Source organism: Pleurodeles waltl, chromosome 6 (assembly GCF_031143425.1).
Source record: "Pleurodeles waltl isolate 20211129_DDA chromosome 6, aPleWal1.hap1.20221129, whole genome shotgun sequence".
NCBI classification, from domain to species: Eukaryota; Metazoa; Chordata; class Amphibia; order Caudata; family Salamandridae; genus Pleurodeles; species Pleurodeles waltl.
The window spans coordinates 429,945,117-429,968,585 of NC_090445.1; positions in this window are offsets into that span (position 1 = coordinate 429,945,117).

Genomic DNA, 23,469 nt, shown 5'->3' on the forward strand with positions numbered 1-23,469 from the left:
AGGACAGCCCCACCCACACCAGAGGGACAGCGGAGGATGGGGCACGCCATCCCAGGTAAGTATATGTAAGTAGAGGTAAGTATTTTTGGATTTTCTTTAAAGTGCCATTGGGGGCCCTGAAATGGGCCCCTTTACATGGCACTGGGTGCAATGACCATGCCCAGGGAACCCTTGTCCCCTCTGCTGGCCACTGAGGTGATGGGCATGACTCCTGTCTTTTATAAAACAGGAGTCAAGTGGTATGGTAGGTTTAGCGTCAAGAAATGATGCTAGGCTGGTTAAAGTCATCTTTTCTGACTCTAATCAGCCTAATGTCATTTTATTTTGGTGCAAAACCCTCTTCTCCCATACCGCCACCCCACCCGGCTAATTTCATTCTCCATCACGTTAGCCCACCCTTTGCGCCGGATTGCGCCATTCCATTAATAAGACGCCCAGCCGGGATCTTAGAATGGTGCTAGTCGGTGTATAGTTTTTAACGCTAAACTGCGTTAGCGCAGTTTAGCGTCAAAAAGTATAAATAAGTGCTCAAATGTGCTAAGACAGACCAGGCTGAGTAGGTTAAAAGTCACTAGGAGACGAGGACACAGGCCTGCAAGCCAGAAGGATAAGCTATCTCCTGATTCCCAAAAAAACTAAATAGGATCCACTACACTTGTTAATTAATATTTATCACAACATTTTTGACTCATCAGCGACTAAGGATATTGAAGATTTAGAGCATTATTTGTCAGACATAGAGGAAAAACAATAAAAAAAGACTTTCACTCTCTGGGTGGGGATTTTACTTTCTGTACCTGTAATCCCAAAACTGCAATAACTTGTTGTTTACAGGGTAACATACACTTAATGACTGAGAATTTTAGACACACCTCATTTAGGGAAACATTAAATGGCATAATTTTGTCTAAACATTTGGTATTTGTGCAAGATTATACACCTATTGTAGTAAGCTGGCCTGGTGTGTGGTGAGCACCTGTGGTGTTATCACCTCATACCAGGTCCAGGTTTCCCCTATTAGTGAGGTGTAGGCAGTGTCTAGGAAGCCAGGCTCTCTAGAGGGAGCTGTGGATGAGCAGCCAAGACTTATCTAGGAGACATGCAAACCTTATACCACTGGAGTTTCACAGCACTTAAACACCTGAAATAACCACACAGTGTTACAACAATAAAGGAACTTTATTATGTTAACACAAATACTAAAATACTAAATAGGCAATACTCCAATAGGAGAAAAGTAAACACACTATTATGTATGCATTGGAAGTCAGTGATTATCATAGAAAGCAATAGCAAATAGTAAAAACAATAGAAAATAGTGAAGGCCCTGGGGGAGACCAAACATATACTAAGTAAGTGTAATGTGAAAGACAGTCCCCCACCCGAGGAAGTGGAATTAGTAGAGAGGAGCTGGAGGAACTAGGAACCCCAAAAGGTAAGTACCAGAGTGCCCCCCCAGCGACCAGGAGAGAAGAGGTAAGTATCTGGTTCTTCCCCAAACCCACTGGTGAGCTTTGGATAAGGACTGTGCAAGACTCAGACAAGACTGGAAAAATTCAAAAATGGATCCTGAGAGAAGAGGATCCGGCAAAAGAAGGGGACCAAGTCCAGTTCAAGTTGGAGCGTCCAGTTGTGGCAGGAGCGACTACCCACCCTTCTGGGAATGTAGGACCAGGTAAACTGTGGAGACAAGGAGTCAGCTGTGCCGCACCGGAGCAGTAGAGGAGTTCCAGAAGTGATTCAGACAATGGCCCATGACAGACGAAGAGCTGCAGTCAGTCAGTGGTTTTGGAAAACCACCAACAAGCCTTGGCAAAGGAAAAAGTCACAGGTGAAGAGTTGCAGAGCTGCCGGGGTCCAGCAAGGTCCAGGGGGACTCAACCCACAAAGGGGAGTCCCAGGCGACCCTCAGCACTCAGGAGAGCAAGAAGTCGTGGATGCAGCCTCCACAGGCAACTCACAGGCAGCAGGCACAGGAGTCGCAGTGAGGCCCACTCAGCACACCTGGAGAGGAGACCCACGTCGCTGGAGCAGTAGGTAGGAGACTGTGCTTTGCAGGGAAGAGTGCTGGAGGCTGGTGCTACACGGAGCCTGAAGATCCCTTGGAAGAGGAGCCAACAAGGCTTGTTAGCTGCAAGAGTCGCAGTGCACAGAGGTACTGTCCTGCAAGGAGGGGCAAGGGCTCACTATCTCCCAAGATGGACAGCTGCTAAAGAGGACATAGGGGACCACTCCAGACCACCACCTGTGTTGCAGGATCTATGCAGTTCTGCAGTAGAGAGGATCCACGCAGCCGGATGCTGCTGTAGTTTGTGCCTGCGGATGCAGGGGAGTGGCTTCTTCACTCCAAGGAGATTCCTTTTGCTTCTTGTGTAAGCTAAGGACTTGTTGCCCTCAGAAGATGCACAGCCACGGAAGTGATGCAGTTGTTGGAAGGACCTGGAGAAACTATGTTGCAGAGTGGAGTTGTCACTGGAGTTGCAGATTGTCTGTTCCTGTAGGGTCCAGTTGCAGTCCCGATGGTCAGAAGATGGAGTAAATGATGCAGAGGAGTCCTGCTGGAATCTTGCATGCTGAATCTAAGGACATACCCAAGAGGGAGGCCCTAAATAGCCCAGGAAGGGGGATTGTTCACCTTGCAGGGTGACTACCTATCAGGAGGGGGCTGTGATGTCACCTGTCTGATCTGGCCACTCAGATGGTCCAAGGGGCATCTGCCCACCTTGGATTCAGGATAGCAGAGTCAAGGATCCATCTGGAGAAGCTCTACGCACCACCCCTGTGGTGGTAATGGACAGAGGAGTGGTCATTCCTCTTTCCATTGTCCAGTTTCGAGCCAGAGCAGGAACCAAGGGTCCCTGGATTGGTGCAAACTGGTTTATGCAAGGCGGGCACCAAATGTGTCCTTCAAAGCATATCAGTGGTTTGGGGAGGCTACCTCTCCAAGCCATGCAACACCTATTTCCAAAGGGAGATGGTATTACCTCCCTCTCCCACAGGAAATCCTTTGTTCTGCCTTCTTCTGCCTGAGCTGGTCAAGGAGCAGGAGGTCAGAAACCTGTCTGAGGGGCGGTAGCAGTGTGGCCTGCCTTGAAAACCCCAGAAGACTAGTAGGCGCAATGCTGGGGGTCCTCTAAGGAGCCTCCAGAGTGCATGGAATCATACAACCAATACTGCAACTGTGTTGGGGTATGATTCTGACATGTTCGGAGTTACCATTATGTAGCTAGACATAGGTAGTGACCTGTGTCCAGTACCCGGGTAAAATGGGTTCCCCGCACTTACGAAATCCAGGGTAATGAAGCTGGAGTTGTAGGGGCACCCCTGCTCATGTAGATCTCACCAGTAAGGAAGCCGAGGTCTCAAACAGGATCCTTGACTGTTTACAGAACAAGGGGGTACACATTAAATGGAATAAGGTGGATCAGAACCAATTCATGAGGGATTTTGGCAGTTAAAATCAGCAAGCAAACAAGCTGAGTTCCCAGCAGTAGTGAGTGCCACGTTATTATCCATGCATACAACTAGCTCTGTGCTTACATTTCATGGCACTAACAACGCGTAAATGTCCACACTAAATTTAACCTGCTTGATTCACTCTTGCTTGTTCCCTAGCCCATCAACGTCCCAAGTCAGCTTTAGGGGAATCCCCATGTGATAGGAATAAAGTAATTCCAGCGTGAAACGTTTGTAAAGAGGTAGTAGCAGCAAGGAAGGCAGAAATAAGGAACACAGACAGGGAAGACCTTGAAATTGCAGGACAAATGAAGGATACTAGTGTCTTCTGGAGAATAGTAAATCACCCTTTTTACTCTAGTTAGGATAGACCCTGGATAGACACAGTAATGCCACTCAGAGTATGGGTTGAGCAGTTTATGATCACAAGGCCACTGTCCGTTTGAGCCTTTCAATTGCAAAAAACAACGGCAATTAAAAATAGCCCATTAGGTACAGTGACAGGCCCGGATGGAATCCCTAAGGGTTTATTTAAAGCATATCTTCTAATCTGGGCCTCCGTAATTACAATCGTCCTGAGAGTTGCTATTGTAGACCAAATAGTTCCAACATAGTAGGAGGCAGTAGTTGTCCCAATTTTTAAGAAGGATTTCAAAGTCCTCCGTGGCTGCTATCACCCTATTTTGTTGTTAGACAGCACTGTTACAATCTTGGCTAATACTCTAAAGACTTGAAGAATAGGCACTTGAGGATAAGGCACTGTCCGATGTGCAGGTTGGGTTCCGCCCTGGGTTAGGCACGGTAGATCAGTGCCTTAATTTAAATCTATTTACTCCAGAATACATCATGACAAAGAAAGGAACTATACATTTAGCCTTCTTGGACGTCACATGAGCTTTTGATATTATTTGTCATCGTTTGTCTAGGGTTCTATACTATATATGACAATCTATTGTCTAAAACTTGGTGTCTACTGCGTTCAGAGGGCATTAGGAAACACTTTGCTCAAGGTAAAAAGGAACAAAATGCAAGTGCTTAGAAGGCATGAAAGGGACAGACTCAGTGAGATAATAATGTAGCCTACATATGCCTTTACATTTGTTGGTTCAGAACCTTTCTTACTGTATCACTTTACTAAATCCATCTGTTTTCTTTTATGGTGAGTGAAAGGCCCACATCATGCCTCCTTGTTCAACCCATGGCTAAATCTAGCATACACCATTTAATATTGTTCATTGTTCTGTAGTGTTCAACGAATAGTGCATTGGCAAATTTTCATCTGATTTATGATTGGTGCTGTAAAACCCTGCCTCGTAATTCTTGTGTGGTTTTTCCAATATATTTCAAATTACATTGACACCCAGTACAATGCACAATATTATTAGCTGCATAGTTTGAGATGTGTTTTAATGTCCATTGTTTACCATTTGGTGTACAGGATTTACAACTATCAGTGTAATTACATGGTATTTAATTTCCACATCTATAGGCCCTCATTATTGGGCTGAATCCCCAGAGTTGGGTGTTAGATTGTGTCTTGGGTTTATTGTAAGCCCTTACTAATATGTCTTGCAGGTTTTTGCTCTCTTTAATGAAAACATGTTTTCTTTCAAGACAAAAGAGTTAGTTATATTCCAGTTTTCAGGATAATGTTTTGATACCATTGGATTCGGTACCGAAGGTGTTAACACAGACCTACGCTGTGTCTGATTTCTTATCCTTTACTGATTCTTGGTTATTGTACCATGCTCCTTTTTTACAGCTTTGTCACTAGCCTGTAGGAATAACCTCTTGCCATTAACTTGGAGGCCAATACTTACCAAAAGAGAAATTATCCCTCAAAGTTTTTGGATGGCAACTGTTATATTTATGTAAGGTGTTGCGTGCTGTAGGTTTGGTGTAGACTGTAGAGGCATTCTGCAGTGGCTGCGCACACTGATACTGGGCGCATGGCGCAGCTGACATGGACCCCCATCTGCGATGCTATGAGGCTGAAGATGGGCTCGAGTGCTCATTGGCTTTCTGCGTCGGCCCCTCCCACTTCCCAGAAGCTGTGTCGGGAGCATCATGGGCTCTCGGGTCAGAATAACAAGCGCGCTTGGGAACCCGTGCCATGCTTGCAGTTTAGGACCCACCTGATGGCTCTGCTTTGGATGAGATGCTTTTAATATGGTTACCTGCGTCATTTGTTTGAAATCTACTTTTTTACTGCTCATTCAGTCCTTTGGGGCTAATTATTGTTACTGCACTTACCTGTATTAGAAGGTGACTAAAGGCAGCTACTTCCATACTGGATCCTGTGATTTTGTGCTGCCTGTCCTGTAAAGACAAAAGTAAGACAAAACACTCATCAACAGCAACCATTCCTCCAACCTTTGTAAGGTGCATATCTACTTATTTGAACAAAAGATGCTTACCATCCTTTTGGAGTTCTATCCAGGAATTTCTTAGTGATTAATTCAAACTCTCGAGTGATGTCATTGTACTTGAACCTAAAAAACATAACACACGGAAAATAAACTTTATTTAGATACTGAGACTGTTCAACATGAACTCATACTAAGAAACTTTGTATATGGAAATTTGGATATGAACTAACATTTGTTTCATCTATTCCTGATTAGTCATTTACTTTTGTTTAGGAACAAAGTAATTCCTTGCGAGTGAAGACTTTTCAAGGTTTTATAATTTGGGAAGTGAAAGGTTTTGTAGAGAATAAATGTGCATTGTGTATGTATGTATGAATGTATATATGAGTGTATTAAGAGTGAACTTAACTTTTATTTCTTAGGATCCTGGCCCTTGACCATCCTGGACAAAGTATTGTTGAGTGATCTACATGCCAGCGGGGATTGAGGTAACTTTGGGTAAGAGTTCATGCTCGTGTGGATCATTTCACAGTTTATTATTACAGATATAACTGGGAAAAATAATAGCGTTAACTTGTGGTCTTTCAGATCACTGATGCTTAGGAGATTGTGACTAGGGTTCCTGGGCACTCTGCATGGGCCTGGGTTATCCATCTGTGTCTCTTCTTCTCTCCTATTCCCCTTTCCCCCGGAGGGCTTTTGCGACTTAGGAAGTGATAAATCCTCTCAGTTATCGCAGGGCTCGGAGGACACGGGATGTTGGCTTCTGGGGGCTCATTTCGCTCCTACAAGATTTCAATGCGACCATTCATTTGTAGTGGGTTGCGTTCAGACATGACACATGCATAACTTCTTGATGGTCAGATCTGAAAATGTAATCTGATTGCTTTCATAGTTCTGAAATGGAAGTTTTGAGAGTAGGACTGTCTTTTGTTCCCACATGCAAAAATGCACTGTGTACCACATTCATAGAAATATTTGTTTTTTTAATTTATACGTCTAAAATACTACTTTCCAATTAATGAATCAGAACCTGAATGAATCAGAACATATATTAAATGTTACAGGCATTCTACCCCCATTCTCCCACACAATTTGCAAAGAACTGTTGGCCTTCAATAATGTGGTGATATCATCTGCAATCGATGCCTTAATTGCCCACAAAAGGTATGTAAAAAAAATAGTGTCAAGAGCTGGTGTGAAGCGGTGAATGCTTCAGCCTCCCCTAAAATCTCATAATAAAACACGCTAATAGGTAGCTGGGGATTGTTTTGCAAAACATACAAGATTAAGACACCGAAATACTGCACTAACTGAATAACTCAGAACATTACAAAAGACTAAATAAGGAGTCTACTGCATCATCAAGAAAGGAACTATATGACCTGATGCTTGTAGGTCTCAGTGATTCGTGGCTTAGTGCAAATTAATTTGCATGTTTAATTAAAAATGACTACTCCATCCCAGCATTTTACACAGTGCCAAAAATTCACATAAATAATTCAAAGCCCCCAGGTCGCCCAGTTATGGAAGGATGCCAATTGGTCTTCCAACCCAGTAGCAGAATATTTAGATTTTTTCAATCCAATCAAAGTTATTCCAAGCACCAGATCATAAATAAAGAACACAGCATGACAGTTCTGATTCAATTGGAAGGTCAACCATTCGATGACCTACAGAATCTTTTGGGTCCTTAGATATTGATTATATGTATATAAGCATCCCTCAGAATGAGGCTCTGCGAATTATTGAATACGTGACAAAGATAAGGACGAGACCACCCAGGGTTCACACTGGCTTTATAGTTGATTGTGCATCCATCGCCATGAACGGAACTATTTCCATTTTAATTCGGCTTTCTATGAGCAGACACAGAGGGTAGCAATGGAAGCAATTTTCACCCCTGATATTGCTAACTTCAATGTTGATGATTGTGGGGCTATTGCTATTGACAGTGAATCCAATCTGTTTGGGATTAACAACTGTAAATGGATTTGTTATACTGATGATACATTTCTTAACCAGAGGGCGAAAAAGAGGAGGTGACTCTGTTCCTGAATTGGTTGAACCAGCAACACCCTCGCCTGTGTGTCGCCATGGACTATGACAGCCATCAGATCTCTTTTTTAGATCCGGCCATCAAGAACGGTGCAGGAGAACGGTATCCACGCCTCTACACCAAACCAGCGGCGCCTAACACCTTACTTAAAGATAGCATTCGCCATCCACGAAATTTGAAGGATAATTTACCTTTCGTAAAGTGTAAGTATGTCCTTTTGGATGACCCATAATTTACTTTGGTTATAAAAAAAAGTTTTTTAGGAAAAATACTCTCTCTGATAAAGGGTCATAATGAAATTGGTGTAACAGATTCGAGATGTATGATTGTTTATCCTTTCAATGTACCTCATTATCATAGAAAAATGTTCAAATAATTATTTAAAATTGTGCAAACTAAATATTTATGGAAATACCTGCATGCCCTTTTGTGACTGGATACTTAGGGTACCACTCACTGCAAATAATTGTTAGGATGATTAATTCCTTTACGGGTTATTGTGTGTTTACGGTATTATGTTATTAGCATATCTCTGCACCTCAACCAATACATGTATGCTGGGCAAACTGCAACCTGCATTGTTTCAGTAGGCACTCCGATGTACATTGAATTGCTTTGTAGCCTTGTCAGCGGTATGAAGCACTATGTTCCCTTCCTTAAGGTATAGTATGGCTATCTTTTGCAGCATAATTTAGCCAGTCATGCCCTATAATTCCTGTGGGTCTGGTTATGAAAATGAGAGGCAGTGAAACTGGTCAGAGAGTTATAAGATGAATCTGGACTGAATGGAGAAAATGGGGCCTGGCTGTGAAAGGAATGAGAGTCTGATAGGAATCATTGATTGAGAGTGAGAAAGAGTTTAGGGGATAATAGCGAGGGGAATTGTGAAACCACAGTAAATTCCAAATCAAAGGGAGTAGGAAGTGCTGTGTCTTGGGGTTTGTTCTCAGATTTGCTCCAGGGACCTAAAGTTACTGACCTATGGGACCAGATTTAGGGTCCGCGTCCTACAGGCTGTACACAGATCACTGCATCCATCATGCGTTCAATCCCAGCAGACACATTAGCCTCCTCTGACCCACCGACCTCTAAGACCCTCCCCTCTAGTCCTCTACCGTGCAAACATTTGAACCTGTCACGTACAGGCTGTTCACATGATCCAGCAATCGACAATGCACTCTATCCCCCCAGAGCCACAGCCTGCGGCCACTGTAGGGTGCTATTTCTACAGGGAGGTTCCACTAGACTACAAAAAGCAAGCTGCTCACAGTGGTTCCCATCTTCAGAAAACAAATAGACCAAATGAGTAGCCTCGCCCTGGGCCAACCACTGATTAATGATGATCTCAAACTGAGCCTGTAACTCAGAACGTGCCGTCAGCCACCAGTTACAACTAGGCAGCAAAACAGCTAAAACGGGAGATAAACGTGTCTGCAGAGACATCTAGAAATGTCTGCATCTGGTAGGCCAGTACGGAGTCACGTGTCGGGCAGCATCTGACAAGTGACCAGCTTTTACAAAGCTCTGATGGTTTATCAGCATCGGTCACATGTTCAGGCCTGGCTTGTGACAGACTCTAACGTTGTAGACAGATCTGAGTGACTCTGCCCCAGACTTACTCGCCAATCATAAACACTGGGTTGTACTAAGTCATAGGACTAAGTCTGACTCTGTCTTCCTGGAATATGGTGGGGAGTGGATAAAGTTCGGATGGTTTGTAGCATGTCTGTAGCCCCTCATAGACCTCATTTGATACTGACTGGTCGAGTAAGTGGCCATCTCGTTTGCTTCTTTGATCGAGTGTGGCTTACGAGTGTCCTCTGGGGAAGCATTGGGTGTTCAGGTGGGTACTCCATTTAGTCACAGCAAACATGTTGCTGCTGTAATGCATGAAGTGATGCTGAAAGGTGTACAAAGTTTCATAAGTAGATACATACCATCTTCTTCCTGTCTAGTGTAGGCTTCAGTGATAATGTCTTTGAGAAATCCTAGGTCCTTCCTGCTTTATATAATTTAAAGTGGTCTGGAGCATTCTTCTTCTTGTTAAAAGCAGGGTTTGGTGCTTGATCATTGTTGGGACAGAGGAGCGTTCCTTGCGTAGCCAGGGAGAGTGTGTGCCCCTGCTTTGAGAGCACAGTAGCAAGTTGTAGATTTTATACCCCTACCTCCTCCCTCAGCGTACACAACAATCACGTATGTGCACTGGAGATGTGTGGCAAGGAGTAAGACCTAGATCGGGATTTTGTGATCTGGAGGTCCATACCATGTGCACCCCCCCTTACCAGAAAGATACTACTTTTATCTCATCGGGCTGCGAAGGGCTAACAGGGAAGGCAGCAAAACTATTTATAGTGGCAAGGAAGGTCTCATTTACCCATTCATGAAAGAGAGAATCACCAACTTGCCTTTCCCATCAGTTTAAATTGGTATGTCGTTCACCTGCAACTGGGTCCTTCGCCTATTCACGTGGGACATGGATGTCGTTTGTATGTACCTTGCTGTGTGCATAGAAGATAAATGTGTGAGAAACATGGCCATATCTACAGTGGAAATCATTTTGAATTTGCTACTGTCGCGTTGGCTCTCATTATCCTAATGAGACTACTGGATTTTTGGGTGGCAGAATCGTTCGCAGTGTGGGGGACTAAGTCTAACCCACAGCGAAGGACCCTTGTCACCCCAAATCCGGGTTGAGCTCCGGCTAACTAGCAGTGCCTCATCTCTCCCAAAGGGAAGAGACAATTGGGCAACCGAGCGCATGACATCTTAGTGCTTCCCAAGGAAGTCGTGGTCACACAGATCCCAACCAGTTCTCTCATAAACAGTGTAGTCTCATATATAAATGACAAAGGCAGTTTGAGTTTTAAAGATTAGTTTAATAAAACGACTGCATTTTAGATAACAAGGCGTGAGCCACATAACTAGAACCATACAACACAATAGGATTGAAATAGTAACGAGGAGAGTGAAACATAAGAATAACGCTATCATAGTGCTACTATAATACGTTCTCTCTTCTAAGTTCTATTTTGAGCACAGCATGTTAAGCTTTAAGCCTGCCTTTCAGGTTCCCCCGGGAGGACATCAACCCTCATACCTGAGCAAAGGCCTGTGATCTGGATCAGCATCTGCAACAGGGCAGTCAGCATCTAGTTGTGGTTCCCTTGTCGGAATCTACCTCTTACGTGTACCAGGACTAGGAAGTGTTTTAATAACTAACACGCCGGTGTTCTACGAAACGTCCCTACGTAAGAATGTGTACTTTCTACGAACCCTAAAGACTAAACTTCTACCACGTCTATCGGCAATGTACCAGACTGTATCCTTGACTGAAGCACAGAGCGAGCAAGAATGTATTGTTTGAGAACTTCAGTGCTGAAGTAAGCTAAACAGTGTGATAGAAGAAAATAAAACAAGACCGTGAAACTGGTTATTGTAAAATAACAGTGCGAGGCTAAATAAAATGCATCTAGGGCAAAGTGCACAGAGGCCTAATACTTTAAGCAAACGCTTAGAAAGCTACATTAAAAAGGGCTACACTACACCCTCCCCTTGTCGGTAGAAAGTGGTTTAAGCCAAAGCTAAAAAATGCCCTAAGCCAAAAGATAATTAAAACCCTACAGAATTTCAACAAGTCAAGAGGACACCAAAGCACACTAATCCTCAATTTAAAAATAAGCATGCGGCTAAGAGCCAAATTCATCTAACAGTGTCAATTTAGACCAAATCCAATTCAAACGGTGGTCATTGAAAGCAGGAGGTTCTCCACTTCGGCAGATGACAAGACCGGAAAATCTACGCCAAAGACTATTAAGGAGCAGGTGTGTTCCAAAGCCCCAGAATCAACCAAGGCGGCATCCTGTACACAGTCCGTAAACGAGTTAATATCAACATCCTCCAGGAAGGGTATCTCGTAATCAGCCTCACGAAGCAAACGCAGCCGCAGCGCGCATGTCTGGGAAGGAGCCCTCATCGGGAACATCAACAGATCAGCATCAACCACTGTGGGGCGTTGCTGTGAGAGACAGACGTCTAGTGCATGTTCAAAAGAGCACCAACGGCACCGAAACACGGGCTGCACACAATCCAAAACCGGTCTGAATGACAGAGACCAGTCACACTCCAAATGTCCCAGGAGTGTTGCTCCGAAGTGCTGCATCATGCGTTCACGACACAGCTGCGCTGATGGGATCGCCCACATTTGTCCTTGTTGCGGCGGGACAGCCATTGCGGAAAAACAACAGCAACAGCAAAATGCCAGCTAATAAAGCCAAAGTGATCGGAAATCCCCCAAAAATGCTTCCGAAAATTGAATGAATAGCCGAAGGTATTAAACCGAATATGGAAGAGAAGGTGTGAACGAAACCAACACCTACGGCTTTGAAAAAATGTGCCAATCCAGCTGTGCTGGATGCATTAAATATGCGTCCCACGAGTTCACCAAAGTGGCTCGGAAAGTTGGTATTTAACAGGGACTGTATTTCAGCCGATGACCTTGCCACCTGAAGTGCGTAGGTCTCACGTGCAGATGTGAGGGCCACATGCTTCTGAAACAATAAAGCCTTTAGTCTACTTAACTTGTCAAAATTCACCTTGGAAGTAGCAATGTGAGGCCAGATATCTGCTACTTCCCTTAATTTAGTGGGGGGAAACAACACATTCCTGCAGCAAGTAACGACCTTGGTGACCGAAACAACGTAAACTATTCCGGCCCGCATGCCACAACAGTCTTCACTATTGAGGAGGACGTAGCTGCCGTTTGAAAGCACCTGGAATGTGCTTTTAATCAAGGGGACCGGACCTCCCTTCAGATAGCAAGCCACGTTCGCAACTGAGGCATTACATGCCCCATGCAAGGACAGCTGCTTACAAATCATTCACTACCGCTAAGAAAAACCTCTCTCATGACATTGAGACATGTGTACAAGAAGGGAAGTTCCCATACCTCCTGTATATAACTATCTCCCAGCTTTTCATATCTGCCTACCGGAACATGTTTTAAACAAGAAGTGAAGTGTAGTGTAGAAATAGGCAGATTAATAACCCCGTGTATCAACCACTCAGCTGAGGGAATCTCAGCCACGGTAAAAGGCAATCTTTACAATTTTTCAATGTTAAGCATGACATAAGTCGCATCCTTCTTAGCCATCAGTTATTGTTGTCATTTCAAATTAAAGGAAAAAAATATCTCCCTGGCCCTGATGTGCTGCCACGGAACGCGACCCTCCCTCAGTGTCTGAAGTGTCCAACCCATCTGCATAATGGACCTTGTTTGACTTTGTCCATGATATAAAGAAGACATATCAGATCGTATAATGTCTATAGCAGAAGAAACAATGTTATCAATGCTGTATATTCGGTCGGACGGGGTGTGAATTCCATTATCCACAACAGCTAATACCTTTTTCAAATTTTCCTGATCTATCTGCCTTAGCCGGGCCGCAGCCTCTTGTTGGGAAAGTTTCCATATTTCATTGTACACTTTGTACAAAAAACGTTTCCTACGTGGTGTCTTCGGGCCTGACAAAAAATCTTGCAAGTCAGTGTTATTAGACAGGAGAGTGAGATGTGTCTTGACTGCATCTAGCGAGGATGATTTTAACCATTGTTGACACAATTTTCCCACACTATATGTAGTAATAATTTCAGCATGTTCAGGTGATATATAGCGAGGGTCTGCCCGACTCGTCCTGAAACCCCCAGAGGAGGTGACAAAACGTTGATGACACCCATTGGTGTCTATAGGCCACAATAACCACCCGCCCGGACGTGACAATGAAGTGTTAAATGTACCATTCTGGACCCAGTCTGTAAGTTCACTAAAAGTGGCATTGATATATTTCTGCCAATCCTTCATTTTTGTAGGGACAGGTATACTAGGCATATTCAATTCTCTAATCGTTGCTAAGCCCAAACAGCTAGTCTGTTGTACTGTTTCATTTAAAAAAATCATTTGGACGGGAATGAGACATGCTCTAAACAATGTTTCTCTACCCTGTGTCTGCCAATGTTTTGTTCCCCAAACACTTCTCAAATCAACATTATTTGACCAATATTCATAACCTTCAATCGACAGTCGGGAAACAAAAGAATCTGAGTATATCAATTTCGTATTAGTCAACAACATTTGCTTATCTTTAGACGGAGTTAACTTAAAATAATATGACTTAGCATTCATTTGATGATGCCCAGAAAAATACGCAAATTTGTCAGAATATGTTTTAGAACTCCCTTGCGGGGGAGTTGGGCAATGCTCCCATTGCGTATAGTCAAATATCGTTTTCGGACTACTTGCTATATGTATAAAGTGGTGCCCATAATAATTATAGCAAAACATGTCACCATAATTATCTTTAAACTGGTAAACATCTTCATTCTCATAGACAGTATAGTATTGTAATTCAGTCATCATTGAATCAACTGTCTTCACATCCCAATCATCAGATACAATGCCTGGAATCACGATATCATTCATAGATAACTTTAGAACATACGGTATTTGAATTATCTCAGTGGGATCGTATATATCAAACATTACTTTATCCCACACAATCCCATCTGGAATTGGTACTGCAGAAATGTTCACAAAGGACAAGTCTCTTCGAACCTTATGTGATGAAAAATGTGGCTTCAACACCTCCTCCACCTGTTCAACCGCTGATCTCTCAGAAAGAAGAAAATGACCATGTATTAACAGAAAAAAGGTAAAGACAAACCCTATCCAAAGAAAAAGTGCTAACATAGTCAATAAGAGCCACAGATAGTTCCAAGGAAAAACTAAATACGCATCTCGGAGCCAATAAATCGGCTTACGTGTACCTGGGTCAGTGGTTGAAGAGGCAAACGAGTCTGATAGACCATCGTTGTTGTTTGCAAAGTACCCAGAGGCAGTTCTTGTAAAAGGTGTCGTCATATTCAATGGAGGAGTTGGTGTTTCTCGCGGTGGTACACTGTAGATAGCACCACCCGCAACATCAGTAGTCATGGTGACTCGATCAAATGTTTCCAAATTATTTGTCGCCAGTGGAACTAATGCAAGATAATCTTCTCCTTCTCCTTCTCCTTCCGCCTCCACACCAGGATCATCTAGATCAGGAACAAACATGCGTGTTCCGAACAGGCACTCATATGAAGTACGACCCCGCAGGGACCTTCTAGGCAGGTTATTCAGTGCTCTCTGTACTCCATTCAGGTGGGTTAGCCAACTACGACCCGTACCTAAGACTCTTGCCGTTAAGGATTGCTTTAAATCACGATTTAATCGCTCCACAGCAGAATTTCCCTCGGGATGAAATGGAGACGAGAACTGGAGCTGGACCCCCAACGAAACCATGGTGTCCCTGAATGCCCTTGAGGCAAAAGCAGGGCCCTGGTCCGAATGGAACGCCGCAACTGCATATGTACCGACAAAGACACGCAAATCTTTAATAACAGTTCGGGCGTCAGCCGAGAGCTGTGGCCATACCCACACAAATCTGGAGCAAGAATCTACAGCCACCAGTATATATTTGTATACACTATCCGGTGTTAGTGGACCACAATGATCCAAGTACACACATTGTAATGGTCTGTTTGATATTAAGAGGGGCGTCTGCGGCAGGCGCTTAGCTGTGAAACTTTAATTTGTTGACAGATGTCGCAACAAAGGACATACTGCTAAGTCTCCTTATAGAGACCAGGCCACCAGTAATGGGCCTGTAATAGCAAAATTGTGGCGGCCACGCCAGCATGTGCAGATGCCACCCCCTCATGCGCTGCATTAATCAATTGAGGTCTTACAACTTTATTGGGGATCTCGCGTACGCCTATGCCTGGAATTTTAACCTCAGCATTCAGCATACTTCCCATAAAGTATTGATATTTATTAGGAAATCCTTTAGGATAAGGCGTGCCATCAACCGTAGCTTTTATGGCAGCCAGAATCTCTGTGTCTGGTTTGAAGCTTGAACGAGTCACTGCGGCCACAGTGGCAACTGCCACTGCCGACTTTGCGGCTTCATCAGCCAAAGTATTCCCAGCAACTTGTATTCCAACGCGCTGGTGTCCAAGAGTATGTACAACATGGACTTTGGGTAGCGTCTCCTTCAGATCCGCGACCTTCCCCCACAGCAATCTGTGTTTTATGGTGTTGCCCTTTGAATCTCTGAACCCATTCAAGCGCCAGTAATGTAGGCATTCATTAAAAGACTGGACAGAATAATACGAATCACAAACTATCAGTGTGAACTGTGTCGGATCTGTGTGTTTTAATGCCATTAATAGCGCTTTCAGCTCAGCCAATTGTGCCGTACAGTCCCCTAAGGTTTGTGTATAAGTATGTTGGGGGCAGAATTTCTCCCCCACCATATGGCCGCTCACTACTGCACATGCAGCAAAATATTGGTGTTTTGTCCCCACCGCTAGTTGCGCAGAGCCCTCGGTATACATGACTACTTGATAGTGATCAATAGGCAACGTGTCAGCGGGAACTGGATATTCAATTTCATATTGCAGAAATTCCTGAGTCTGTAACTTTGGGTCAAAAATGTAATCTACATCAACAGTGGCTGTTAAAGACGTAGCCCATTGTATCCATCGCGGGTGCAGTGCTTTCACGTTAGGACAACTCGCTTTTGTAAGAGGTCGTTCTTTAATAACAGCCATCTGTACAGCAGTGAGAATTTTCTCTGTTGGTGTGAATCGTTGTTCAGCAGCCGAATACAAGTGGGACTTGTATCCAATCGGGACTGTCTCACCTTCATTAAATGTGACATACGTAAACCCAATGACCCCAGCTATTACCCTGACGACCAAATGTGTCTTATTCTCCCGTGTATGTAAATGTTTTGCAGCTAGGAGATCTGCTTGCAACTCCTGAAGAGTATGTGTATGCTCAATTGTCCAGAATTTGCTTGAAAAATCAGGACGTATTCATTCGTATAGTGGTTTTATGCGTGTAGCATAATCTGGAATGTATGTTCTGCAAAAATTTAGAAAGCCCAACAATGATTGGAGTTTCTTAATCGTATTAGGTGGTTGCAATTGTGCACATTTTTCTAAAAATTGTGGCACTAAACTCTTACCTTCATTTGACAGCTCATATCCCAGGAATATGACGCTGAGGAAGGCAATTTTCGATTTTTTAAGTTAAATTTGTAGCCAATTTTAGCAAACCCAACAACAATGCGGGTTACCCGTCTTAAATGTTGTAGTAACTCGTCATCCGTGAGATATATATCATCCACATATGACAATGCTTCAGGGTCCAACCCGTGTAAAATTTCAGTCACACGAGCCGCAAACAGTCCCGGGCTATTCTTATACCCCTGAGGCAAACGACAGAATTTTTTCTGAGAGCCTAACGCACTAAAGCTTGTAAAGTCCATACTTTCGGGTGCATTATTCTGGCAGAAGAAACCATTCGAGATGTCTAAAGTCGTTTTGTACTTTTTCTGCACAATGTTATTCATTAGTGCGGCGCTATGTGCATTTTGTATAGCATATGTACGTGTATGTCCGTTCAAGTGTCTGCAGTCTAAGACTATTCTATATGAATGGTCCGGTTTAGCTACAGGGAATAAGGGATTATTCATCGGCGAGACACAGGGTTCAATTACTCCCTGGTATTCTAATTGCGTAAGTATTTCTCTCACAGGTGCCCTTGCTTCATGCTTTTATTGGATATTGCAGTTGTGGCTGAGGTTCACCCTTAATCGGAATTACATGATATGCAGAATCCCTATCCCACCATACGTGATTTCTATATAAGGCAGGTGCTTGTGCTAGAGCCCATTTGATGCTATAGGACTCTGCGAGTTCCCCTGGAACAAGTGGTGAGAACGAAGGTTTAATAACCTCCTCCCTAACTGGGCAGGTGCGAACAAAGTCAGACGGCCGATCCTGTTCAGCCAGCAAAATGTCATATATCTTGACTACACGATCCCAAAAGATTGCGTTTATAGTGCGTTCAATGTCTCCTTCCAATTGTAAAGTCACTGTATATACCCGATCGGGTTCAGAGACACGCATATCTGCTGTTTCGACTTGTATGAAGTCATCAGTTGCTTTCACCTCCAGATGCTGAAAAGGATTCCAGAGAACTATTGTGACCTCCGCCGCGCTGTCTAGCAGTGCTAGTGCCCATGTCTTGTTGTTCAAGAGAACTCTCTTCCTGTGTGGCATGTCTAACTGAGACTCCTGCCACTTTTTTCTTCTTAAACTGTTGTTTTTGTTGCATCGGTTTCTCTTCCTTCTTGACAGAAACCTCTGAAGAGCGTTGTGATTCTGGGTTTCACGTACTCTGTTCTCCGCTCTGACCGCCCACCTCTCTCATTTCTCTTTTCTGATGAGTCCTGAAAGGAACGAGATTGGCGTGTATCAGCGTACTGATATCTATCAGGCGTTTTCAAGTTATCCCTATTTCTGAGATTATACCTAGTCTGCGGGGTCTCCGGTCACGGAGATTCTCCCCTTTCTTTTTTAGGTGTCTGTTGTTTTTTCTCCCAGCACTTTTTATTACCCTCAGGTTGCTGTTTAGTATTATCTTTACTAATTTTCCCTTGAAACTGTGGTTTCTGTGGTCTAGCCCCTAGGCTATCTCCACCGATACTGGAATATGTTTCCGCTATTATTTTAGGCAGTTCCCGCTCCTGTTCTAGTTGCAGCACATCACGAAGACGCATACGCACCGCTAGTGCAACTGCCTCCCCTTTAAGATTACTTAGTATTATTGAGGAAACCGTGGCAAAATTGCTTATCAGTTGCATTCCCAAATCTGAGGCTGTGGCAGCCCCGTATTCATCCTGAATCTGTTTAAGCACTTCCTGTAGGTTTGCCAATGTCGGTGTACCCTGTGCTGTTGTGTAGAGCGCGGCAAACACCGTGCCCCATGTATTACAATGTTCTACTGTGGGAACCATGCCAAATGGTAAACACATAGTTAATATTCTATGTTTGTCCTAAGGTCCCGTATGGGGAAATACTGCCTCCAGCGTATTAATTTTTTGCGCCAGCCAAAATGGAGTCTCCTCCCATTTTGCTAGAACTTTACCCATGATAGAGTGTACAGTCGCCAGGTTTATACCTGGAGCTACTGCATGTTGTTGTGCTGGAGCAGCACGCGCTGGGTTTGTATTTAGTGTCTGCATCACAATTTGTACTAAGCGTCTATATGTAGCCGTTAAGTCTGTATATAAACGACGAACTTCAGCCACCGGCATATTTGCAACCGCAGGATGTGGTGTATATGTGGCCAATAAAGGCCAGGTCGGACCATCATTACTCAGTGGACCTAACCTTACTGGCAATATTGTATGGGGTAGGGCGCCATCAAGCCAATTATTATGTTCTTGATAAGACAGAGGTATCTCTAAATATGCGTACGCCCTGAACTGGCCAGGCGCGTTCGCAATCGTGTAAGTGTGAAATGTATTTGTATTCCCATCAACTGCTGGAAATGTGACCCAAGAGTAAAAAAGTTCTGTTCTATAGGCTGCATGGGCGGCCACCACAAACGTGACTGGACCCCCCTGGATCGTAAGACCATGTGCAAGCAAATGCGCTGTGAGCGGTTGTCTCATATTAAGAGCTATTTGTATTACCTGGGGATTCGCCATTAGAAAAACAGCGATGGTTCAGAGAAGGTACACCAAAAACGGGGTCTTTCCTTTTAAGGTTCAAGCTTGAACAACCATCCGCTATATATAGGGTTACCTATATCGCGGTGGTGGAAGTCCTCAGTGCCACGGACGTCTCCGTTAAAGGAACTGAGGGACCATTATAATATATGAGACCGAGAGAGACTGGTGGACCCGAAAATTAGAGCCAGACCAAACGTTGGCGGCACCATGTTGCGTTGGCTCTCATTATCCTAATGAGACTACTGGATTTTTGGGGGGCAGAATCGTTCGCAGTGTGGGGGACTAAGTCTAACCCACAGCGAAGGACCCTTGTCACCCCAAATCCGGGTTGAGCTCCGGCTAACTAGTAGTGCCTCATCTCTCCCAAAGGGAAGAGACAATTGGGCAACCGAGTGCATGACATCTTAGTGCTTCCCAGGGAAGTCGTGGTCACTCAGATCCCAACCAGTTCTCTCATACACAGTGTGGTCTCATATACAAATGACAAAGGCAGTTTGAGTTTTAAAGATTAGTTTAATAAAACGACTGCATTTTAGATAACAAGGCGTGAGCCGCAATAACCAGAACCATACAACACAATAGGATTGAAATAGTAACGAGGAGAGTGAAACATAAGAATAACGCTATCATAGTGCTACTATAGTACGTTCTCTCTTCTAAGTTCTATTTTGAGCACAGCATGTTAAGCTTTAAGCCTGCCTTTCAGGTTACCCCGGGAGGACATCAACCCTCCTACATGAGCAAAGGCCTGTGATCTGGATCAGCATCTGCAACAGGGCAGTCAGCGTCTAGTTGTGGTTCCCTGGTCGGAATCTCCCACTTACGTGTACCAGGACTAGGAAGTGTTTTTATAACTAACACGCCGGTGTTCTAAGAAACGTCCCTACGTAAGAATGTGTACTTTCTACGAACCCTAAAGACTAAGGGGCTCATTCTGAGCCCGGCGGGCGGCGGGAGCCGCCCGCCTGGAGGGAGCCGCCAAATGACCGCACCGCGGTCAAAAGACCGCGGCGGCCATTCAGACATTTCCTCTGGGCCAGCGGGCGCTCTCCAAAAGAGCGCCCGCCGGCCCAGAGGAAATGCCCCTGCAACGAGGACGCCGGCTCAGAATTGAGCCGGCGTAGTTGCAGGGGTGCGACGGGTGCAGTTTGCACCCGTCGCGTATTTCAGTGTCTGCATTGCAGACACTGAAATACACAGTGGGGCCCTCTTACGGGGGCCCCTGCAGTGCCCATGCCATTGGCATGGGCACTGCAGGGGCCCCCAGGGGCCCCGCGGCACCCCCTACCGCCATCCTGTTCCTGGCGGGCGAACCGCCAGGAACAGGATGGCGGTAGGGGGTGTCAGAATCCCCCATGGCGGCGCAGCCAGCTGCGCCGCCATGGGGGATTCCAAGGGCAGCGGAAAACCGGCGGGAGACCGCCGGTTTTCCTTGTCTGACCGCGGCCGAACCGCCGCGGTCAGAATGCCCTGCGGGGCACCGCCGGTCTGTCGGCGGTGCTCCCGCCGACCCTGGCCCCGGTGGTCTGAGACCGCCGGGGTCAGAATGACCCCCTAAACTTCTACCACGTCTATCGGCAATGTACCAGACTGTATCCTTGACTGAAGCGCAGAGCGAGCAAGAATGTATTGTTTGAGAACTTCAGTGCTGAAGTAAGCTAAACAGTGTGATAGAAGAAAATAAAACAAGACCGTGAAGCTGGTTATTGTAAAATAACAGTGCGATGCTAAATAAAATGCATCTAGGGCAAAGTGCACAGAGGCCTAATACTTTAAGCAAATGCGCAGAAAGCTACATTAAAAATGGCTACACTACACTACATTCAAGTGTTACCTAAGATGGAGGATGGAGAAAGCCCAGACATAAGATGGGAATTGTATGGCTCCTACAAAACCATCTGTCCTTCGTACAGGGTAAAACTTTTTGGTGTGGAGAAGAAAAGGCAGAGTGTCCTGTTTAAGCGAAGCTACAGGAGCTTTCTTTGCCCATTCCAAAAAGGGCTAACAACAGCGACCCTCATGAAGTTAGGTTGGGTAACCCCCTTTTGTCTGCACCCTAGCTTTTGGTTTCTCTTGACTCCCAGCTTCACATCACATCGCTGTTAGCACCTTGTAACAAAGACTTTGGCTGGACCAGTTAGAGTGGAGTAAGCTAAAGAGGCAGAACAGCAAAGATCCTGTCTCAGAACAGACTGTTGTAATACACAATTTATGCAAGTTCAGTATAAGGTGAGGGGGTGGGAGGTCCGGGGGGGGCAGACACTTACAGCCAATGTGCCACAATTTTGCAGTCGGGAATTTGGGGTCTCTACAACTGCAGCAACAGAGAACCTCTCTGTGAGCCAAGGTTGGGGGTATGTACCACCAACTCCGCTTACTTGGTTTGGAACCTGAAACCCAGGATCTTAGCCAAAGATGGCGAGAAGGGTCTGCATGGACCTTAATTCCCAGGAGACAGCTGAGTGGCTGCTCAGGAGGCGCATTGGTGGAGCCCTTTCAAGAGGACGACGCTGCTCTGAAGTACAGGCGCTGTAAAGGAGCCGAGTTAGGTAAGCCAAAGATGTCCACTACAGCACCATGCAGGGGACGTTCTGCAGGGGTGAGCCCCAGGGGTCTCAAAGTGACCCTAAGTGTGAGTGAGATTGTGCACCCCCGTTGCAGGGATGATACTGAGTAACTTGTACCTAATTAAGTTATGCTGCAAGACTGAGTGTCTCAGCATTGGCTGACTATTAGGTGCATCGCATGAAATGGTCTCTGCATTGCCCATTGGGCCATCCATGAAACTAAACAGATTGGTTCGAAGAGAACTATTAGACCAGTGGTAACTAGACTTTTTTCAGCCCGCCCCCGTGAAACGTCTCCCCTTGCCATGTCCTGTTTCATATCAGTTGCTTATTTTTCTATTTCACCAATATTACTTTGTGTGATAATGTGCTCTATAGTCATTATGATTTTTGATAGTGTGCTTTATTTTTCACATTCATGTGCTCAGATGTAGTGTATTAGAATCAGCACAGAGAGATTGTACGTGTAAAAAGAGGAAATATTGCTCATGGGTTTTCTTTTACCTTAAAACACAAGTGAAAATTATTTTTTCTCATTTGGTATTGCAAATCAGTATAAAAGCAGCATTCTCAATCCCTGTTGTCTTTCTTTCAAGGCTGCAGCCTGAGAATGTCCTGGCTTCTCAGAAATAAAAACTGTTCTTGCAGGTAGCCCCAAGATCTTTGCCACGAACATTCAGGCACACAACTAATCCTGTGCACTCCTCACAATGGCAAACCTCTCAGTGCTAGTTATTGTGAGACCGGTTTCGCTGAAAGGGAATTGGTTTAATATACTGTATTGCCTGTATTCATACTATTTACTTTCTGCTCATTCGGGTTCTCTGCAGATATTTTAATATCTGCTATATTAGCTTTACATGTTATATGCATTAGATTTAAATAAAGCCTTTTAAAAATAATGAAATAAAACTCCATGTTTCTTTTGTGTGTTTTACTAGGGGAACAGAAAATGGGGCCACATAAAACTCTGTGCCTCAGACAGGTACCATTGTATTTCTGTTAGTACCACGCGCAACTCTTGCTGTGCAACTTCACTAGAGACTTCTGGGACGCCGCCTGTTTGTCTTCCCAGCACAAGCCGGTAAGTTGGTATACCTGTGTTTGCCTTAGGGCAAATGAAAATGCAATAGGGGCATATGTATGAGATACTTGCGCGGTCGTTGCGTCACTTTTGTTGACTCAGCGGCGGCGCAAACCTCTCAGACATATCTATGAGGCCAGGTAAAGCCAGTTTACCTACTAGAACCCTACTAGAAGTCTGATTGTTTGGACTTGGTGAGAGTTCAGTCTCTCAGATCAAGAGTGTGACCTCTCTGTTCCTTAGTTTAACAATTAATGGGCTTATTTACAAGCCCTTGCGCCACTGTTGTGTCATTTATTTTGATGCAGCGGTGGCG